This window comes from Scylla paramamosain, chromosome 21 (genome assembly GCF_035594125.1).
Source record: "Scylla paramamosain isolate STU-SP2022 chromosome 21, ASM3559412v1, whole genome shotgun sequence".
Lineage (NCBI taxonomy): Eukaryota > Metazoa > Arthropoda > Malacostraca > Decapoda > Portunidae > Scylla > Scylla paramamosain.
In genome coordinates, this window is record NC_087171.1 from 3,931,349 (window position 1) to 3,953,266 (window position 21,918).

The window sequence follows — 21,918 nt, forward strand, 5'->3', positions numbered from 1 at the left end:
AAAACCTCAATTTTGGCTTTTTTTTCAAGCATTTCACTCAAAGATATTTAGTTTGGCCTGAATTACCAAATCTGGCTTTTTTTCTGGCTTTTCCTGAATATGTGGCTTAAATATATTCCATTTGGCCACAATAAGCATATTTGACATGGTGAGTTAATTTGCCACCTCCTAAGACAAAAATTTTTCTTAAGTCGAGTGCACTTATGTTTTCCTTAGTTTTTCTTTTGTTACCATGGTAATCCATGCAATTTTTTTCATTTTCTCTTTTTGCTATTGAATACCAATAAGGGAAAACTGGACAAATCAACTGGGTGACAATGTTGATGGCGCACAAGGTCTACGGTGGAATTTTGGCATGAGTTTTGTTGTTTTATTGACATATTTGATGTAATTTTAGGTTTCCTATCAGCAGCAATCTATGTTCATGAATAAGCCAGGAGTACATTGGTAGGGTACTGACTATAGAAATACTGTATATTGTATTGTGATGAGTCAAATTTGCAAAATAATTTTCCATTCTGTAAAAGTGGTCATTCTGGTTATGTAGAGTGGGGAAAAAAAAAAAAAAACATGGTCTAGAGCAGTGTGATCAACTGCTGGCCTATGGACCAGTTGACTTACTGTTGCCTGCAAGCACTCATTTATTAATTTTATATGAAAAAAAAAAAATAATTAAATTACATTCAGCTATGGTCAGGTGTGTGGAATAATAACAGTTAGCTTGTTATGACACTGCTACTAGAATAACATAATGTCTGCTGAGTGAAAGTCCTTCTCCATGGTTATAAAGTAGGGACATAGGTATATGGTACATGTCATGAACATGACCACTTCTTTGTGCCAAGAATGGGCAAATTTGCGGTTTTAACCAACACTCCCTTCTTGACCCCCTAACCTACTGGACCACTCCCATAAGATAAACTAACCTAACCTAACATTTTGTAACCTCCTAACTTCGCGGGGGGGGGAGCTTTGCCCCTCTCCCAGCACCACCCTACAAGGTAAACTAACCTAATCTAATATTTTATTACCTCCCAACTGGGGACTTTGCTGCCCTGGACCCCCCATAAGGTAAACTAACCTAACCTAAAATTTTGTAACCCACTAACCAGGGGACTTCACCCCCCCATTGGCCCCCCTATAAGGTAAACTTATTGTTAATTTCCAACAGGGTAAATGCTCCAAACAGAGAGATGTAGACCTTGTGAAGGGCTATAGTTATGTATGGTGTATTGATTGAAACAGCAATAAAACCCAAGAATGGTTATATTATGCCTTGTAGTATTTTTGTATTCACTCCTGAACCCACCAATCTCAATGGGGAGTTTTCGGAACTAATTTGCCAGATGTTGTCACTACTGCATGTCCCCCAGTGACATGAGCTAAGATATTGTTATTGTAAATCCCATGTGTGTACAGATGCATAGAACATTGATCATTATGATACTTAAGAAATTCTGCATCAACTTTTAAAAATCTTGTATGGATAATTTCGAGAGAAGTTGGTCAAAAACAGAAATATTTTTCTTGATTATTTAGTAATACTTATCAGTATTTTAAATACAGTTTATTACAAGTCTAAAATCTGTTGATTTGGACAGAGAAAGATGAAAAATAAGGCTGTACTACACAGTATGACATAACATACTCAGTAACATCGTGATACATGGATATAGTTATTTTCGTGGGAATTTTAGCATCTCTTTCAGGAAGCGAGCAACACGGCAAAGTAATTGAACACCAAAACAAACATCTCACAGGACTGCTCTGGCATAACGGGAGAGAAATACAGGAAGCCACAGGCTCACGGAGTAGTGGCATGGACACTGCAGCAGGAATTAACTGGTTGTCCAACTATGTGTTTGTTTTGGTTAAATATTCAGCATTACTCTTGCCAGGACACTCAAGTTGCCTATTTTCAATTAAAATTGTTGTTTCCATATACTAGGACGTTGATCTATGTAATTTGGAGCCTTAAGTGGCACAGACACGTTGTCTTCATTTTTACTGTTGTTTACATTAATATGCTTCCAATCTGTGGTGTACTTTTTTTTTGGAAACCTCAAGATGACCAAAGAAATCTAAATGCAAATTCACTAGAAAATCAACTTAAATACTTTTGTTCTTGAATACAATTTGATTTTACCTCTGTTACTACTTCAAAGGAATTGTGTAGAAAAGTATATTATATAAGCTCATGGCATCTTTATGTATATACAATGACACTGTAGGCACATTTGATATTGCTCCTATGTGTGAGAAGGAGACATGTCTGGTGCTGCTGCCTGATGATACTAGTATACCAAACACCCCCTTAGTGTACATTGGATTAGAGTCAGGTTTTAGATGAGATGTCAGAAGCCTAGTTGCCTAGCATATACCATTACAAGATTGGGGTTATTATGGTATTATGCTGATTTTTCCTTGGAATGACTACTGCTTCTGTCAGAGACCTGTCTCTGACAGAGATGATAGTGTCTGTCTTGGAGGCATACATTTCTCATTCTCTCAACCTAAACCTGCCAAACATTGGTTTAACACAGACTGTTCTCATGCTATACATGATAGAGAGGTACTTGAGTCTTCCATCACTTGAATCTCATGCATTTTATATTTCTGCCCAGAATCATGCCAAGCCTGTTTTCCAGCAAGCCAAAAACTCCTTTATTAATAGAAAGTGTCAAAATCTTTCAAGATCTAACTCCCCTCATGGCTTCTGGCACGTAGCCAAAAACATCTCCAATGACTTTGCTTCTTCATCTTTCCCTCCTTTATTTCAACATGATGGTACCACTGCTATCTCATCTATTTCTAAAGCTGCACTTTTTCTTAAACATCTATCACTTTATAATTTTCTATCTAATCGCTAGTATGGGTTCTGCTGAGGCTGCTTTTCTGGTTTTCCTTACTGAGTCTGTCATCCTTTCTGTGGTTGTGTGTGCCTGGTTATGTTTGTGTGGTTGTGTGTGCCTGGTTGTGTTTGTGTGGTTGTGTGTGCCTGGTTGTTTGTGTGGTTGTGTGTGCCTGGTTGTTTGTGTGATTGTGTGTGCCTGGTTGTGTTTGTGTGGTTGTGTGTACCTGATTGTGTTTGTGTGGTTGTGTGTGCCTGGTTGTATTTGTGTGGTTGTGTTTATGTAGTTGTGTGTGCCTGATTGTGTTTATGTGGTTGTGTGTGCCTGGTTGTGTTTGTGTGGTTGTGTTTGTGTTGTCTTTGTTTGGTTGTGTACCTGGTTGTGTGTGCCTGGTTGTGTTTGCCTGGTTGTATTTACCTAGTTGTACTTTATGGGAAAAGAGCTTTGCTTGTGCTGTCCCATCTCCATATTTTTAATATCCAACTTAGCCTTGAATCCATGTATACTTTTTTTGCATTTACTGTCTCCTCATCCAGACTGTTCTATACATCAGTACTTCTATACGGGAAACTGTACTTTTGATGTCTCTTCTAAAAGCACTCTTCTTCAGCCTCTTTCCACATTCTCTAGTATCACGTGTATCCCAATCCATCAAGTCCACCTTCTCCACTCCCTCATGCATTATATATCACAATCAGGTCTCCCCTTTCTCTCCCTTTTTCCAGTGTTGGTAGATGTAACCTTTCCATTCTCTCCCTATGTCAAGTCCCTGATATTTGGTACCATCTTTGTTGCTGCTCTCTGAACTCTCTCCAACTTGTCAGGCAACCACATTACCACTGCATATTCCAGTCTAGGTGTAATCAGTGATATAATCATCTTCCTGATCATCTCTTCATTCATATATGCAAAAGTCAGCCTTATTCTTCTCAACAAGTTATAGATTTTTCTCTTGTAATTTTGCTGTGTTTCTCTGGGGTCAAATCCTCAGTCACTGTAACATCTAGACTCTTTTCCTCTTCTGCTCCACTCAACTTTTCACTATTCAACACATAATTTCCTTTTACTCTCCTCCCACTTTTTCCAAATTCTATTACTTTACATTTCTTTAGATTAAATTCCATTTCCCAACTATAACTCCACTCTGATGTCATGTTCAGATCTTCTTGTAACACTCCACAATCCACTGCATTCTCAACTTTTTTCAGCAACTTGGCATCATCTGCAAAAAAGGCTCATGTAGCTATTTACACTGTCATATAATTTATATAAATCACAAACATGGTTGGTGCAAGTATTGAACCTAGGGATACACTGCTTGTGACTTTCCTCCACGATGAATCTTGATCTTTTACCACTGTTCTCATCTCTCTATTAGTCAAGAAATTTTACATCTATCTCAGCAGACCATCCCTTAGCCCTTTGCTTGGTTGTGTTTGTGTAGTTGTGTTTTCTAGGTGGTGTTTGCCTGTTTTGCTTCACTGATTGTGCTTACTGGATAACCACTGCTACCACCCTTTTCACATTAATTTTTTTTCACTTAAGCTAACAAAACCTAGCCTAACTTTGACAAAAAAAAGTTTTGGAAAGTGGCATCCTTGTCATTTCAAATTGAAGCAGTTTGTTCTGGTATTGCTTCATCAAACAGTGGCCTGCAGCTGTGAAGCTATTAGTCATTTCCTTGTGTACATCTTGTCATGCTGAGTATTTTGTGAAGTGAATTGAGTAAGCAAATTTTGAAATAGCAGTAATATCAAATTTACAAAGTTCAGAGGAGTCCAGTTAGGAGGTTAAGCATGATGCAGCTCTAAGGTAACCTCAACTTTTTGGTAGTTAGTAGACCAGTGGGTGTGTGTTAGAGTATTGTGTGAGGCTTATTATGTAACAGATGATGTACAAGGGAGGAGTGGATAGAGTGGAAGCCTGGATGAGTGTGGCATAAGTGAGGCAGGAAGCAGGCTGCCACCCTTGCAGTGAGTCGAGGCAGCACATGGCTCTTTGTGTTGTTGCAGGTGCCCAGGCCAGGTGCCTTACTGGGCTTTGACATTTCTCCCTCCAGCCAGCCTCTCTGAAGGTTCCTGCAGGACCAGCTGTGGCATGTGCTGTCAGCAATAGTGCTACAGTGGAGCAGCAGCAGCAGCAGCATTAGTAGTCTGTCTCAGGTGTGGGGAGGTGCAGGCATGGTGGCAAGAATCACTTGGGGGCAGGCAGATCTGTCCACAGAGGAGAGAGCAAATATGGGTGTCAGCAGTGTGATAAAACTTTTAAATCCAAACAAGGGCTTAGGTACCACACCCTTATACACAGTAGTGTTAGAAATTATGAGTGTATTGAATGTGGAAAGAAATTTACCCTAAAGTCTCACCTCACCAAATACACCCTGACAAACAGTGGTGTTAGAAATTTTGAGGGTCTTGAATGTGGAAAGTCTCACCTCACCACATACACCTTGACAAGCAGTGGTGTTTAAAAGGATGAGTGTTTTGAATGTCAAAAGAAATTTACCCTAAAGTCTCACCTCACCACACACACCCTGACACACAGTGGTTTGCTACCAGTTCTGAACTCAATAAACATGCCTTCAGACACACTGGTGTGAGAGAGTTCAAGTGTGATGTTTGTGGGAGGTGTTTCTAGACAAAGCCTGACATTGCCAGGCATGTGAGGATCCACTTTTTGAGGTGGTGTGTTGTGTGGACTAGTGGGGTCACACCTGTGCCTGTGGGAGTGTGTTGTGGTGGCAGTGGTGGTGTTGGCTGGTGTGTTACATCTGTGGTGGCAGCCATACCCTTGCGTGCTGTGAAGGAGTAATGGCCCCAGCACTTGTTTTGTTGGCTGTGCAGTTGTGACTTTCAAGAAATGTGTCTGTACTGTGAGACACTCTGCTCACCAGACTTGAATCAGTAAGAAGACACTGGTTTCTGAGCCTGTTAGCATGTTGAGAACCTCTCTGGTTGGAGATGTATCTCAGAAGTATGGAGTTGTCATCCCACCTTGCCCAGCCAGATTGAGGTTGTGTTAGGGATCTCATCAGCTAGGGAGTCATTAGTCTTATATCTTCCTCCTGTTGAAGGGGTTTGGCTGTTGTCCTCCACATCCTCAGCTGTGACTTCTCAATGAATATGAAACTTTATTGTAGTGAGAGATAAGAATTTTGCCTTGTGACTGCTGGTAATGAAGGTTATCAAGTAATTACAGTAAAATCCCTCTCATCCGGCATTTGAGTATCCGGCAGCTTCAAGTATCTGGCACATTTTTCCCCGAGCCTTAAAATCAATAAAAAATCAATGTGTACTCATAAAATCGATTAAAATTCCCGCGCGAGGCATACTTTGTCCCCTCACCACCAGAGCGCACTGCTTCACGCCACCCGCGGCCCACTGCACTGTGTTTACTCAGTGACTCAGTCTTACGTGTGCACTGTTTATTGCCTGACACCATCATGCCTAAAGTTGTAGAAAAGAGGAAGCGTGTTGTGCTTACACTTAAGCAGCTGATCAGATCAGCTGATCTTTGTTATGGTAAGATGCGTGAGTGTAGGGTGGTGATTGTGGACATAATTTCACTTCTATTCAAGTATCCGGCAATATTCAAGTATCCGGCATGTTGGTGGTCCCGTTGATGCCGGATAAGAGGGATTTTACTGTATGTGTCTTATTAATTTTTGCGAGTTGTTCATTTTTCCATGTCAGTCTTCCACCAGATATTTCTTCAAGTGTTGTGTTTTCATTTCTTTCAGTCTCCCATCACATGTTAGGTTTACTAATTCTGCAGTCAGGCTGCATTTTTTTTTTTTTTTTTTTTTTTTTTTTTTTTTTTTTTTACTTAAAGAAAAACAAGAAATTGCTTGAGGGTGGAGCATGAAATGGGATGTGCATTATCTACAATTCCTCCCCAAGCTAATACTGTTGCAGTTAAAAAGCAAGCACAGTCATCACATTAGCTGCTAAACTTTGTAGTATATATGTGGCATATGAGAGAACTTTTGTTTATATTTTGTTATGAGTGTAAAAGTGTTTTGATAACAAAGCTTACTATTTATTTACAGTAAATGCAGGCCAGTGACTGATTTCATGATTGAAAAAGTAGTAGATCAAATAAAATTTTTTAAATAAGCTTTATAATGGTTTTCTCATCATTACCATTGGGGCATTTGCAGTGGTCTGGAAAAATTGCCAAATTCACCAGCCTACTTGATTTTACAAAAAATTTGGTATGCTGGGAAAAAATCTTTGTAATTTGTGTGTTATCAAACTAACTAATAAAATATTAGCAACATTTTTAGCCAACTCAAGTAAAGAGCCAGAAATGTGACAAAACAAGCTAAGTACAATGCACATTATCTCAGGTTTGGAATGTATCATCACCTTGGGATGTGAATGTATTTTTCCTCTCTATATTAGCATGGTAACCTTATGAAGTTAAAGAAAATAGAAGAAATAAGAAAAGAATACAAATGAATTAGGGGGATAGAAAAACGTGAAGAAGAAAAAAGGAATAGGGAGACGTATAAAAACCCAGTAACAGTGCAGCTGTTGTTAGGGTATTTTGGCATGAAAAATTTGGGAAGGCCCAGACAGAACTGACACCAAATGGAATAGAGTTATAAACCTGTCACTGTGGTCAAGGGGACCCAGACCAGATGTAGGGTCAAGAAAAAGCCAAGTACAACTGAAGGAACAGCTGTAAGACAATGTGTGTGAAGGAGGTGAAAAGAGATGTACTGTGGGAACTTAAATATCTCCAACTTCTTACTGTGCCATATACCCAGACTCTGCCCTTATACTCTGATTGGGCAAAGACATATATTGCCATGCCTATGGGTGGGTCATGGGTATGAAATATATTACTGTATGGGTATGATGTGAAATATATGGGATTTTCAACCTTACCATAGAGATAGCTTTTGAGGGAAAAATGTAACAAACGAGTATATAATGTCATGTAACTGAGGTAGAAGTCAGACAGCAGACTGCAGGCAGAGAGAGCAAAGGACAGAGACAGAGAGGCTGCAGAGACTCCAGAACTGAGAGGAGCCTGAGGCAACATTGATAAGCTTGTCCTTGTACTCTTAGGTGGAGCTTAAAAGTTTGATGCAGTCTCAATTATTGTCTCATGATGGTTGAGAAAGGAGGAAGTAATTTGTAGGATATCTTATTGTTAGGATGTTTAAATTTAGGATTTTGTGTTTGATTTTATGTTTTTTTTTTTTTTTTTGTTAATTTCATGACTTGATTGTTAAATACTGAATTATTCTGACAAGAAACTCGGGTAATATTGCAAATCAAGGTGATGAAAAGTTCTCAGTGAGTTGCCGAAGGTATATACCCGGAGATTATTATTGTATTTAATTTTACAGAAGTAAATGAAGAAATTTTAAGTGTATAATATACCACCTCATGGCAACTACTTGAATAATAGTCTTTGCACACAACCATGCAAGTTGCAAGCACGACACAAGTTCACTTTATCCATTTAAATTATACAGTTAACATACAACTTTATAAATCCTTGCACATATGTACGAAACAACGATGTTTTGATACCAGAATCTTAGAAGGACATTGGTGAATGTTGTCTGCTGACATTGTGTCTCTCATTGTCTTCTCTGTGTTGCCTCTTGTCTGTTTACGTCGTGTCTTCCAATGTCTTCCCTGAGTTGTTGCTTTCTTTGGGAGTACAACCCATTTTTTCACAGCTTTGTGACATGTTCGTGCAATCATCTACAGTATATGTATAGACCTGGGTTTTACAACAGCACTGCAAACTCATATCTCCCATCTTGGGTTTTTTGGTGTCTTAGAAAAGTTACTGTGTCTGATATCAGCTGGTCCTTTTGTCTTGGCACATTTTCAGCTGTCACAGTATTCCAGCAGCACAAGTAATACTTGCTCAGTTCTTTTCAGAATTTGCTGGATAAAATATAGATAAGTTCCTGAAGATACCAATGGAAAATGCTTAAAACTAACTATGTAGCAGGAGACTAGAAATAAATCTGAAAATGGTGAGAACCTAGTTACAAGTACTTAGCTTACAATAACTATTCTGTAGAGTGTGCATCACCAGATCCTGTGAATACCATTAGCATCAGCCAGCGACCACTGGCAACTCAGCCAATTGCAAATGTCCCAATTGTGAAGGACAGTGAGCCATGAGTATTTAGGGATGCCAAAAGTGGGCCAGGGCCACAAAAAGGTTGAAAACCACTGGTGAAGTAATGCTGTGCACCCCTGTACAGAAAAGAAGAGGACATCACTGCAACACGTGTGTTTGAAAATAAATATATTGAAGAAACGAAGAAAACAATACACAAATTTTGGTAAACAAAAGAAAAGAAAACAGAAAGAACATGTTAGAGAGTTCCACTTCAAAGGCCACACTATATGCACCAACATACTACTGTCCATTTCGGAATCTATGAGGCATCATTTTTCACATACACCTTCTTAACAAACAGTTGGATCAATAGGACACTTATGCACAGCTTGTATGATACTGTCGCCTAGTTTATGGCTCTGCAGAGCATTGCCAATTGTGTTTCATGAAGCAGTTTACTCTTGGCTGTGAAGGCAAAGCTGGTAAGAGGTGTACACATTCAGATGGGAAGGTGATGTATAAAAGGAGAAATGAGGTAGGAGGAAGGTAAGGAGGGAGGGAGGGAAAGACAAGAATAGTGGGAGAGGTGGTGGAGTGATACACGTCAAAACTATGTTATATAAAAGCTTCCCTTGTCCAAATATCTATTTGGCACTCGCCAGCTTTGCCTTCCCAACTAAGAGTAACCTCTTCCATGACACACACAATGGCATTGCAGTGTAATGCCACAGATTAGGAGAAAGTATCAAATAAGCTGTGCCAAAATGTACTGTTTGTGTCAAAGATATCTGCAAAAAACTGTACCTCATAGTCCTTGAAATGAATATCTAGTAAACTTCACACAAACAGAAATGAACCAGCTACACTCAATGGAAGATGCTGTTACAGACAAGTTTTAGGAGCACCAAAATATGCCTAAACATGCTCCTTGAGAGGGTAAGTGGGAGAATCCAGTATAAAGGCCAGAGTGTTGGAAATTAATAGCAAGTTACAAGAGGCTGAAGCTAGAGAGAGTGTTGACAGATATGCTAGAGAGACTAAGTGAAGGCAGGATACCTGTGGCACAAATTAAGGCCAAAGTATAATAGTGTTAACCCTAATGTTAAAATGTTCTGTCTCACAAGTGCTGCAGAATTGGGAAGTAAACCTAAAGAAATTGCCAGAGCTTATATGTAATTATATGGCAACAGCCAGATGCCTGTTGAGGCAAAGTGTGGTAATGAAGAGGTGCTAGCAATAGCTTATGTTAACAGGATAATGGAGTGCCCATGCTTGAAGGGTGATGATGATGATTTTGATAACTTCTCTATCATGCTAAGAACATGTCTTTATGCATTATCAGGAGGCTCACAGGGAGCCAAGGAAAAATGGTTAATCCATTCCTATGAAAAAAAAAATCTTATTGTTATTGGCATATTATACACTACACTGATGGAGTTGTATAAAATAATTTAAACACTGCTTAATATTAAAATTTGATGTCATATAAGACACATGGGCATACAAGATGCACCCTCATTTCAGCAGGACATTCAGGAAAAGTTTTTTTATGTATTTAAGCATGTAATGTTTAAAGCAAGCTAGCAGTACAGCTGAACAAAAAGCAAGTAATCATAATAGTAAAAATATCCTACATGATTGCAGTAATAAAACTGAGGTAGTGGCCTAGTCATGGAGGCAAGATGAAGACTGTAGCCCAGCTGCCAAGATGTCAACAACACACTTGGTGCGTCACTGAACATGGCTGCATTTTCATTTTCACCAAATCCTTTCATCATATTATGGTTGAAAAATATCATATAGCACCCTTGCCTGTAATATAGTGGCGTAAATCTTCGTGTATGGAAGAAGAAAATTTCAAAATAAAATCTATGGGAGGCCTCACATTCGCATATGAGACGCAAGGTTGAGCCATTTTTTATGAAATAAGGTGTGTCTTATATGCTGTCAAATACAGTAAATATAAAAGCAATTAGATTGAATAAATGAAAATTTAACCTCACTTTACCTTGCTGAGAAAAGTCAAGTACCTACTACGTTGGTGATGAGAAGGGAGGAGATGTTATTGTTTGGAAGAAGAGTCCTGCCAACCTGGCAACACTCCTCATGGCAAGTTGTGACTTTGTCTCAAGAGAGGTAATCAATGGTAGCGTGTGGTGTTATGAATCATTTTGACCCACACAAGTTCTAGCTTACGAGTCGTATTCCAAACAAAGGTCGTATATCAAGCAAATTTTTTCATGTCCACACAGGACATATACCAAGTTGGACTTATTTCAAAGCTGACATATACCGAGGTGGCACTGTACTTTTTGTACCAAGGACTTACTGAATAAGTTTAATTGTCAAAATACTGTTTCCAGAGTAGAAAAGGATGGAATTAAAATAGACAGTCTTATGGTGGCAGGTTTAGATATTTGTGACCCCGATGAAAATAATTTTATACCTTTACTACCAGTGTTTACCCTTGATAAATTACCAGTGGCAAAGGAGGATGTAATAACCAGGGTTACTTACAAGAATGGGCACAATTACAAGGTATAGATATCACCCCCTTGGAATCAGATGTTGGATTGCTGATAGGTAACAATGTGCCACAGGCTGTAGAACCATGGGAGATTATACACAGCCCACAGAAAAGTGGTCCATTTGCATTAAAATCAATGTTAGGCTGTATTGTCCAAGTTAGGATAAACAAAATTAAAAAGCAGGAAGTCAACTTGGATGAAATGTTAACAAGTATGTACAACCATGACTTCTTAGATGTGGGTAAATTCAATAGAGTAGGGTCTTTCTGAGGAGGATAAAAAATGGAATATCAAGGTGAAAAAATAGCTGTAGACGAAGTGTATGTGGTCATTATGAGATGGGCCTGCCCTTCAAGGAGGAAGTGCCTAATCTAGAAAATAACAGGGAATTAGCAGTGAAGAGACTAGGAGATCTTAAAATTTTGAAGAAGTGACCAATTTTATACAGACATTTATGTCTGATTTAATAAACAAGGGCTATGCAGAATTAGTTCCCCAGGAAGACCAAAACATGGATACAGTGGTGTGGTACATTCTTCATCATGGTGTGTATCACCACCAGAAGACAGATCAACTACATGTTGTGTTGGATTGTGCTGCCAGGCATAGAGGGGTCTTTCTTAATGACACCTTGCTTCATGGCCCTGAACCAAGTATTCCATCTACAAACAAAGATTACTTAAGTTTTCTATGATGGTTGGATGGTAAATATGATAAGGATCCAAAGGAGTATCAGATGACAGTTCATTCTTTTGGAGGAAAATCCTCACCCAGTTGTGCCAAGTTTGCATCACATAAGACAGTTCAGGATCATAATGAAGATTGTTCAGAGGAAGCACAGCAGGCAGTACTGAATCATTTTTATGTGGATAAATGTATGAAATCAGTAAATGAGCAAGATAAGCTTATCAACATAGCACATGAAATAAAGGATCTCTGTGCCAAAGGCAGCTTATTTAAGTTAACAAAATGTGTAAGTAACAGTAAGAAACTCTTAGAGTCATTATCAGTTGAAGAACTTGGAAAGGGAGTGAAAGAACTTAATCTATGTTGTGACTCTTTGCCCATGGAAAAGGCACTAGGAATGTGTTGGAATACTGAGCCAGGCACTCTTACAATATATGTTTAGGAAAAGAACAAACACATGACAGGGAGAGGATTGCTGTCAGTTATTGGTTCAATGTATAATCCACTTGGTATGGTTGCACCATACCTGCTGAATGGAAGATGGATTATGTACTGGATGGGATAAGACAAGGAAAGTGGACAGCATGGATGAATTCTATGCCTGAATTGACCAAAGTAACTCTGGACAGATGCATAAAGCCTAAAGAGTTTGGATCCATTGTTTCATGTCAAATACATAATTTCTGTGATGCTAGTGAAATAGGATATGAAAGTGTGTCATACTTGAAATTAGCTAATGCAGATGGTGATGTCCACTGAATTTTTGCTTGGCAAAAGCACATGTGATGCCATTGAAGGTAATCACAGTTCATTGCCTTGAGTTAATGGCAGCTGTAACTGCTGTCAAGGTTAATCACAAAATTGTAAAGACCCTAGAAATACCCATAGAGAAAATCATTTTCTTGACTGATAGTACCACTATTTTGAGATGTATCAGAAATAATAAAGCTAGATTTCATACTTTTGTAGCTGTTTGTCTGTCATCCATGATGGCTCACAGGTGGAGCAGTGGAGTTATGTTATTCCCTGAATCCAACAGATGATACATCTAGAGGACATCAAAGTGAGCAGTGGCTCAAGGGACCAGAATTCTTATGCAAAGAGGAAGGTGAATGTCCTTGTAAACCTTCAGTGATGCCATTTAATGATTGGGGCTTAGAGATCCACTGGTGCTAGTAATGTCATAAGTAATACTACCAAAATATTACCAAACTATTGCAATTCTATTCAGGTTGGCAAAAGTTGAAGAAGGCAGTTGCATGGATGCTATTCTTGAAGAATATTTCAAGGAAAATGAGTGATAAGAAGAACAATGGATATCTCACTTTCAAAGATTTAGAGGAAGCAGAGAGTGCAATTGTCAAGGTAGTTCAAGAAGAAACTCTTCATAAGGAATTGAAAACTTTAAGGAGGAATGAGAATGTGAAAAGGAAGAGTTCAATTGTCAAGCTAAAACCATTCCTGCATAATGGCTTGCCAAGAGTAGGAGACAGACTTGCAAATACTTCTTTTGGTTTCGATAATAAATACTCAGTGATCCTCCCAAATAAACATCATGTAACTGATATAATCATCAGAGACTGTCACAAGAAGGCTGGACACCAAGGAGATGAGCATGTCTTTTGCTCATTAAGGGCAAGTCATTGGATTATCAGAGGTACTACAACAGTACATAAGAAGACTGGAATGTGTGTTAAATGTCAAAGGTATCAGAAGCCTATCATGCAGCAATAAATGTCCAACTACCCTGATGTCAGAGTATGCTCAGGTGAACCACCATTTACTAACACAGGTGTAAACTGTTTTGGACCATTCTACACTAATAGAGGATAATCAGAAATTAAACACGATGGTTTGCTTTTCACATGCCTCACAGTGAGAACTGTACATGATGAAATAAATTAATTCATGTCTACAGATTCATTCATTAGTGCTCCTAGAAGATTTATAGTTAGGAGAGGACAAATCAAATCCATACATAGTGACTTTCTAGGAACTAAGAAAGAGTTGCAAGAAGCCTTAAGGAGTGGAATCAGTCTCACATGGCACATGGTACACTCTTGCTGCAAAATTTTCATTGAAATTTTAATACCATTGTATATCTCATTTTGGTGGAGTCTGGAAAAATCAGATAAGAACAATACAGAAGGTATTGCATGGAGTAATGAAAGAACAAATCCTTAATGATGAAGGTATGAACACACTGATGTTTTAAGCAGGATCAGTTATCAATAGCTGCCCCATACCAATGATTTTGGATGACTGTAAGGATCCAAATCCTTATGTAGAGGGTAAAATGACTTCAAAGGACATGTATTGTATAAAAAAGGTGGTGCCACATTCAGCATTTAACTGATTTGTTGTGGAGGAGAAGGAAACAAACTTATGTGTTAACTTTGCAGGAAAGGCAGAAATGGCATGAAAAGTGAAGGAATTTCTCTATAGGGGATGTTGTGCTATTGGTGGATGGCAATGCCTCAAGATGTCATCAGCCTTTAGCTCATGTCAAGGATGTTAAAGTGAGTCAGGACAGACTTATCTGTAGTGTAACTCTCAAGTGTGGAAATTCTCTTCTGGATAGACTGGTGTCAAAGATGATTTTCATGTGTGAAGGTGACAGTATGTAGATGTAAAGATGCACCCTAGAATGTAAGTCAGCAGTGTTGCCAGATTTTCAGAAATTTCTTGAGATCTGAAATTTTGATCTTTTGTCAGAATTTAAGAAATTACTGTAAAATCTTTTAAAATTTAAAATTGTCAAAATCTCTCATAATTTTTACAAATCTTGTATTTCATCAATTTGTGTATTTATTTATTTATTCTGTCTATTTATTAATTTATTATTATTATTATTATTATTATTATTATTATTATTATTATTATTATTATTTGTTTACTTATCTATTTATGTATTCATTGTTTTTATTTAATTAATAATTTATTTTTATTAATTTAATTAATTAATTAATTAATTTATTTATTTATTTTACTTATTTATTTATTTTATTTATTATTATTATTATTATTATTATTATTATTATTATTATTATTATCATTATTATTATCATTATTTATTTATTTATTGTTTTGCTTGGGAATCGGGAACTGATGAGTTGGCGGTTCCTTCTCATACGAGTCACGTACTTCCAAAAGTAATTGTGCCTTGATGCTCTTCTTATTATTATTATTATGATCTTTTCAGCTTTGTATCTCTTCTTAGGTTCATTGCTATCCTTCGTCCTCAGCCTGTGGGAGAGATAGAGCAGAACACGGAGTCTCCTAACACCCAACCTCAGGCATATTTCCCAAGACTGCCCATAGAACTTTTCATCTCGTTTACAATCTTTTCCCGTTCTTCCTTGCTCCCATACAATCCCTGCATAGTAAGAATCCCTCTATCTACTTCCTCCCGACTAGTCTGCCACTCAGATTCATCTATGATTCTCACAATTACCTCTACGGCTACCTACCTCCCTGTCACTCATGTCTACAGCACTCCACAATAAATTCTTCAGTCGTCTTTCTCTCCCCCTTACAGAATGTACAGTCTTGGTCCTGCTCGTCCCTACTCCTGGCTTTGACTTCAAGTGTTCCTGCCCTTGCTTTAACTTCGGCCCCCCCTGGACATCCCCCCTCCATAAGATAAACTAACGTAACAACATTTTGTGGATAAATTTGCAGTTTTAACCAATACTCTCCCGGCAATCTCCCCCTTACCTACTGGATCCTCCCAGAAATTATACCGGGACCATCTGGCAACATGTAAGTCAGTATTATTGCACCTCATACTCTGATATTTTACTACCTTTCTGTTATTTATATACTCACTTACCTCAGGTCATGTTCTAAGTTATAAGGATTTACTTCATGTTTTGAATCACTGAGAAGATTCAAAGGGGAGGGTGTTATAAGGCAGCGGTTGCACTAAGCGAATCTATGATTCAATTAATAAAGAGTCATTTGACTCGAGTCATTTTGATTCAGTACCGTCCCTGCTAAGTCGAACTGTCAGAATCAACAGGCAGCAGTGTATAGGCTGCCTTTGATGTGATAAACATGGATGCTCTCGCTGAAATAGTGGTGTTGCTGTAGCCGAAGCGCCATATCCCTGGTGCTGACATTTACTGATGTTATTATGCATTTCAAACGTACGCGGCCATTCTTCTGTTTTTTTGTTTTTTTTTTTCCCAGTAATTTAACTCAAGTGTATTTAATTTCAGCTGCAATATCCTTCCATAAAACAGCTATGACATCCTGATCTCGGTGCATAGGGTCACAAGGATCTTATTATAGAACGTCTTGTACTAAATTGATCAGGTCGTCCAAAAAAAAGATATGATGCTCACACTAAGCAGCTCACTCCTTGGCTGAATGATCGTGACTGATGATATGAAATAAGCCTGTGATAGTCACTGACTTTAATTCGCCATGACCCACCATTATTTTAATTTACGCAATTCGCTTGGTGTAAACAATTCCATATGATTTATTAATGTGGCAGACCAAGACGAATCATGAATCTGGATGATTCTTCGCGAATTTAATCAAATCGAGTCTGCAAACTCAGCAAATCTGACATGTGGTAGGAGCGTCACTGACCATGATTATAATCCTTCCTAGTTTTTATGAGTGGGCTCCTGGACTCCCTAGCCACCTCCTAGCAGGCACGAAGCAGTCTAAATATGGCCTAAGCACCATCAGGTGCAGTTTAAATTTGGCTCTTGAATTGATGTTATGATGCTACTTTTGCCAGTTACAATTATAATGGCTTGTAATTTAGTTTTATCTGTTTATACTTAATTTACATTACTATAGTATAATATGAGACTAGTTGCTGCATATTATTGGAGGGGGGAAAAAATTGTGGATTTGTAGATAAGTGCCCGCTTTGACAAGACGGTAATGTAGCCAAGAAGGAGCAGGGTTTGAAGGGCGCTCATGCCTTGCTGCCTTATTTAACCTTGATTTTCAATGAACAAGACGGTGAAACGGGCAATGGCTGCCTCTGTGTAGTGCTGTAAGGTTGTGCCTGCTAGGAGGTGCCTAAGGAGTCCAGGAACCCACTCATAAGAACTAGGAAGGATTATAATCATGGTCAGTGACGCTCCTACCACTTGTCAGATTTGCTGAGTTAGCAGAATTTCTTTTATAGAGGAGTTGCAGTGATGTCATGCCGCTTCGCTTTTGCTTAACAAAAGTTGCCATGGCAACACTGCCGTGTGAATGTCATTTAACACTTCAAGGTAGGTGTAGAGAGCATGGCTTCAAAAGGAAAACAGACAGACAACTACTCCCCTCAAAACTAGACCTCTAAAACTCAAACCTCCTTGTTGTAATTTTTAATAAATTAACTACTTATAAATTTTAATAAATTAAATCACTAGAAAAGAAATAAAACTTCATTACTTTGATCAATTAAATTTTTAATTGTGGAGAAATAGTCAAATTATTGCTACTTTTAAAATAAAAATCCTCCGATTAAAGAGGAATGACATTCATAGAATGCTTAGATGGTCATTCATTTAGATATTCACTGAGGCATATTTGACAATTTCTTTATTATTGCAAATCATTGAATAACAGAGTTATTATATGATTTAGTTTTTATTTTTGCAGATGGGTATTGCAACATACATCATGCTAATAATGAGTAAATGGGACAACGCTCCCTTCAAAGCTGCATCTCCAGAAGGAGAGGGTTGATAAGGACAACATTTGGCCGCCTAAAATTTATATATTTTCAAGTATCACAACTAACTTTCCTGTGAGACTATGAACAATATATAGCACACATAAGTATTGTATGTCTGTTGCATTTTTTTTTTCTTTTTAATATAAATGAAAGCTAAAGTAAAGTGATTCTCAAATTTTGTTGCTTAGTGGCGCACTGCATCTTGACCTTGACTGCACACTGAGCCTGTAGTCAGTGTAGTGAAGGCCGACTGAAAGAAGACACACCTACGTATCAAGAAAAGTTAGGCGGCGCACTTTGGTGATAGCCACGGCGCACAGTTTACGGATCACTGCAGTCTAGATGTAGCACAATGAGAAGTTCTCCCAGTGTCATTCCTTCCCCTCACCATGATTATTGTTAAAGGCCACAGAGATGATTAGTCGGGTTCCCAAGTATTTTTCATGTTAATAATGTAGAAAATCTTGTCAATCTGTCACTAAAACCATTGAAAAAAAATAAATAAATAAAAATCCTTAAAAGTCCGTGTCACTTAAACTATAGATTTACTAGAGCTTTCTGAAAGTAATCGGGATGCGGCCACAAGTGTATCACAATATGACTCACAGACTGACGGACGGACGGATGGACACACACACACACACACACACACACACACACATGATAACGAAATATGATGCAGTTTTCTTTATACGGCATCATTTTTCACGTTACGCTCCTTCCCTCAAGTATAAACCAAGAGGAATATGAGGCCGACATACAGAGAAAGGAGGAGGAGGTACGCCATGGACAGGTGAGTCTGTGTGAGCTGCAGGGTGAAGCTTCCAGTCAGGCAAAATAAATTAATAAAAAATAAATTAGATGAAAAATTTATATAGAAAAAACAAGTGCACAGATAGATATATGAGTAAATAAATTAATAAATAAAAAAAATAAATAAATAAACGATAACGATGTCGGTGTCGCCATAACGAAGTGGATTTCACGATAATGATGCAAATTTCACGGTAACAAAGCGGGAATCGCCATAACGAAGCGAGTTTCACTATAACGATGCGAGTTTCACGATAATGTGATTTAATGTGGCAGATGATAAAGAGAATTTCATGATAACGAAGCGAGTTTCACGATAACGAAGCGGGAATCGCCATAACGAAGCGGATTTCACGATAACGAAGCGAGTTTCACAATAACGAAGCGGATTTCTCGATAACGAAGCGAGTTTCACGATAACGAAGCGGGAATCGCCATAACGAAGCGAGTTTCACGATAACGAAGCAAATTTTACGATAACGAAGCGAGTTTCACGATAACGAAGCGGATTTCATGATAACGAAGCGATAACGAAGCGATGTTGAGGTAAGTTTTCCTTGGCAGGGATGAATCCTTTCTCCCCTCAAGTAGCCGTCCCAATCCTCCAGGAGTGTGTGGGGATAGTGGCGGCGCAACCCTCTAGCCTCTCACACTGAACAAGAGGTTATCAGAAAGAAAATTTCTACAACTCATCACACACTGCCATGGAAGGCGCACTCTTCACCTCCAAAGACGTACTTCGCATGGCAGTGTCTGGGGAATAGTAAAGAGCAAGTATTATGCTCCTTTACAGTTAGGCCCTGAACGCGGAATGTTGATGCACTACTGCACATTAATTTCAGCAGACACTGCCACGGAAGGAGGACGGACCCTTATCCCCCTTCAGGACTCCTCTAATGGCAGTATCTTGTGGATGGTAGGTAGTGTTCTCTGGTTAACGATGGCCTCTTGTTGGGTGTGAGGGGATGGATGTGGACGATCATATATGAATGAGGAGGTAAAGGAAGAGCGGCACTTGCTGCCCAATCCCCACCCTGGGCCCCGATTGAAACCAGACAACCACTCCAGTACACTCCCTCTGTCCTTCATGGGCCGGAACAAATTTTAGTTTCAAAGTTTCCGAAACGACGTTTAGTTTTGCGTTGAATAATAAATCGTCGTCAGTCCATGAAAAATGAATTTGGTTGATGCGTGTGAGAAAACAGGTTCATCAGTGAGATGACGGGAGGGGACCTTGTACTCTTGAGGGCCCTGCGTGAACTGAACGTCTTCAACAATGCCAATGATTTATTTAGGGTAATGGCTTCAGCTTGCTTGCTGTACGTATTTGAGGTGAGTGAGAAAGAAATAAAGCTTAAACGATATTATACGTGATTTTTTTTTAGATAAGTCATTGATCTGTATTAAAATCCATTTGACATTTCTTATTCCATTCATAGAGTCCCGTGAGGTCTTTCTGTGACTTCCTGCATAAATCTTAATCATTCATTTTCCTTCGCAAATTCACGTTGTCAGCAAACACGTTCATGTAAGTCTCTGTCCCAATACAGGCATCTACATCATTGAAATAATATCAAGAACATTATTGGGGCTAACATTGATCCATGTGGGACTCCGCTTATTACTTTTCACCTGGTTGAGTATGTTCCTCTTAGTATTGTCTTCACTTCTTTTCCGTCCAGTTATCTCAGTATTTTTCCTGAATACCTCCTATGTGTTATAATTTCCATATTAGTCATATTGTGTAGTACTTTGTCGAATGTTTTTTTGAAATCCAAATAAATACTGTCTACTCATCAATCTTTATATTGAATAGTTTCTGCTACTCTATCGTAATAGCTTAACAGATTTGTTACACATGATCTTCCTTTTCTAAATCCGAATTGTCTCTCTGTCACCATTTCATGCTTTTCCAAGTGGTCTACCACTTGGTTCTTATAAGTTTTTTTTTTTTTTTAATTTTGCTTACTACGTTGGTGAGTGAGACATCTGTAATTCAGTGAGCGCTGCTTATTTTATTTATTTATTTATTTATTTATTTTTATACATAGGGACTATATGTATTTTTTTTCACACTGTTGCTACTTTGCCTTGATTTAAGGACTCTTTCAGTACTTTGTATAGAGGCTCCCTCAATTCCTTCGCGCATTCTTTTAACACCAAATTAGATATTTAATGTGGTCCATCAGCCTTTTATCTAGTGTGTGTGTGTGTGTGTGTGTGTGTGTGTGTGTGCGTGTAATATTAATTAATTGGATACCACCAGGTGGCAAGATTAATGATGAATAATTTTGTAAGTTTTTACGTTATTTTTTAATTACGAAGTGTGCGTGCACTTTGCGGCATTTCACCCCCACTGAGGCTTGTCGACAGGCCTGCTTCGGTGATCGTCAAACGACCGTCACATTAAGCATGGTTGTGAACTGGGTCTGTTTTCAGAATATGGACATCAAAAGCATCGCACAGCGAACAGAATAATAAATGACCATAGTAAAGATTGGCTAGAAACAGAAAGGCTGGGATAACAGCAGAGGATGATAGCTGCCAGACACACGATTAGAAAGCAATTATTCAAGGTTAACTTTTTTCCAAATATTCGTAAAAGCTGTCGGAAATATAATGGTAGGTCGCTACATTAATACAACAGAACTTAAAACTTTCTGACATGAGCACGAGGAGTTGATTTTAGATTATAAGATATGTTTTCCGGGGAGTACTACAGGTCCTAGCACCTCAGACACTTCACCGCAGCCAGGCATCTGCTCTGCGCTCGCCGCTCAGTCTTTAACAAAGGGGCTTGCCAGTGTGGTGTGACGTCGCTCTGTGCCAAATTGTGTACTGAGAAACCTGGGACAATATCTCACTCTTCCTGAAATTAACGTTCTTGTAGGATACGTTTCTTCTGATACGCAACTGTAGTGCTTCTACCAACCCACCTAAGTAAGTGCTCAAGTTTATTATGAATTATGTATAGTGATTTAGTATTGCAGTCGTCTAGTGTGTTATAGTATTTCGTCTTCGAATCTCGAAACACGGATTGCACTCTCCGTGGATGAAAGTATAAAGTAGTGAAGATTTTACACTGTAGACTTCACTCCATTTCCCCTCTCCGCTCCTGCATCACATATCAGTAAATGCTCCATGTTCCATCCTCACCAGAAACACGCCACCGTGCTCCAGTCTCTCACCCAGTGCTCCGAACAGAGCAACACGCACAACCTTATACGATGTCACTCGTTTGTTGGAAGAA

The 21,918-nt window shown here is 38.6% G+C and overlaps 1 protein-coding gene and 2 long non-coding RNA genes across 3 annotated transcripts in view; 2 read left to right on the forward strand and 1 right to left on the reverse strand.

Moving 5' to 3' along the window:
• Positions 1-18,367, forward strand: part of LOC135110879 (uncharacterized) — a 31,219-nt gene extending 12,852 nt beyond the window's left edge. Inside the window, exons 2-3 of the long non-coding RNA XR_010273479.1 lie at positions 15,702-15,925; positions 17,780-18,367. This is a non-coding gene — a long non-coding RNA (uncharacterized LOC135110879). The remainder of the gene's footprint in view (positions 1-15,701; positions 15,926-17,779) is intronic.
• Positions 1,522-15,721, reverse strand: LOC135110880 (uncharacterized). The gene is made up of 2 exons (XR_010273480.1): positions 15,634-15,721; positions 1,522-5,065 (listed from the first exon to the last, which is right to left on the reverse strand). It is a non-coding gene; the product is annotated as an uncharacterized LOC135110880 (long non-coding RNA).
• Positions 18,368-21,445: 3,078 nt separating the features above from the next.
• Positions 21,446-21,918, forward strand: part of LOC135110881 (uncharacterized) — a 55,977-nt gene continuing 55,504 nt past the window's right edge. The window contains 1 exon segment of the mRNA XM_064023502.1: positions 21,446-21,608. The gene's annotated coding sequence lies outside the window, so the exon portion shown is untranslated.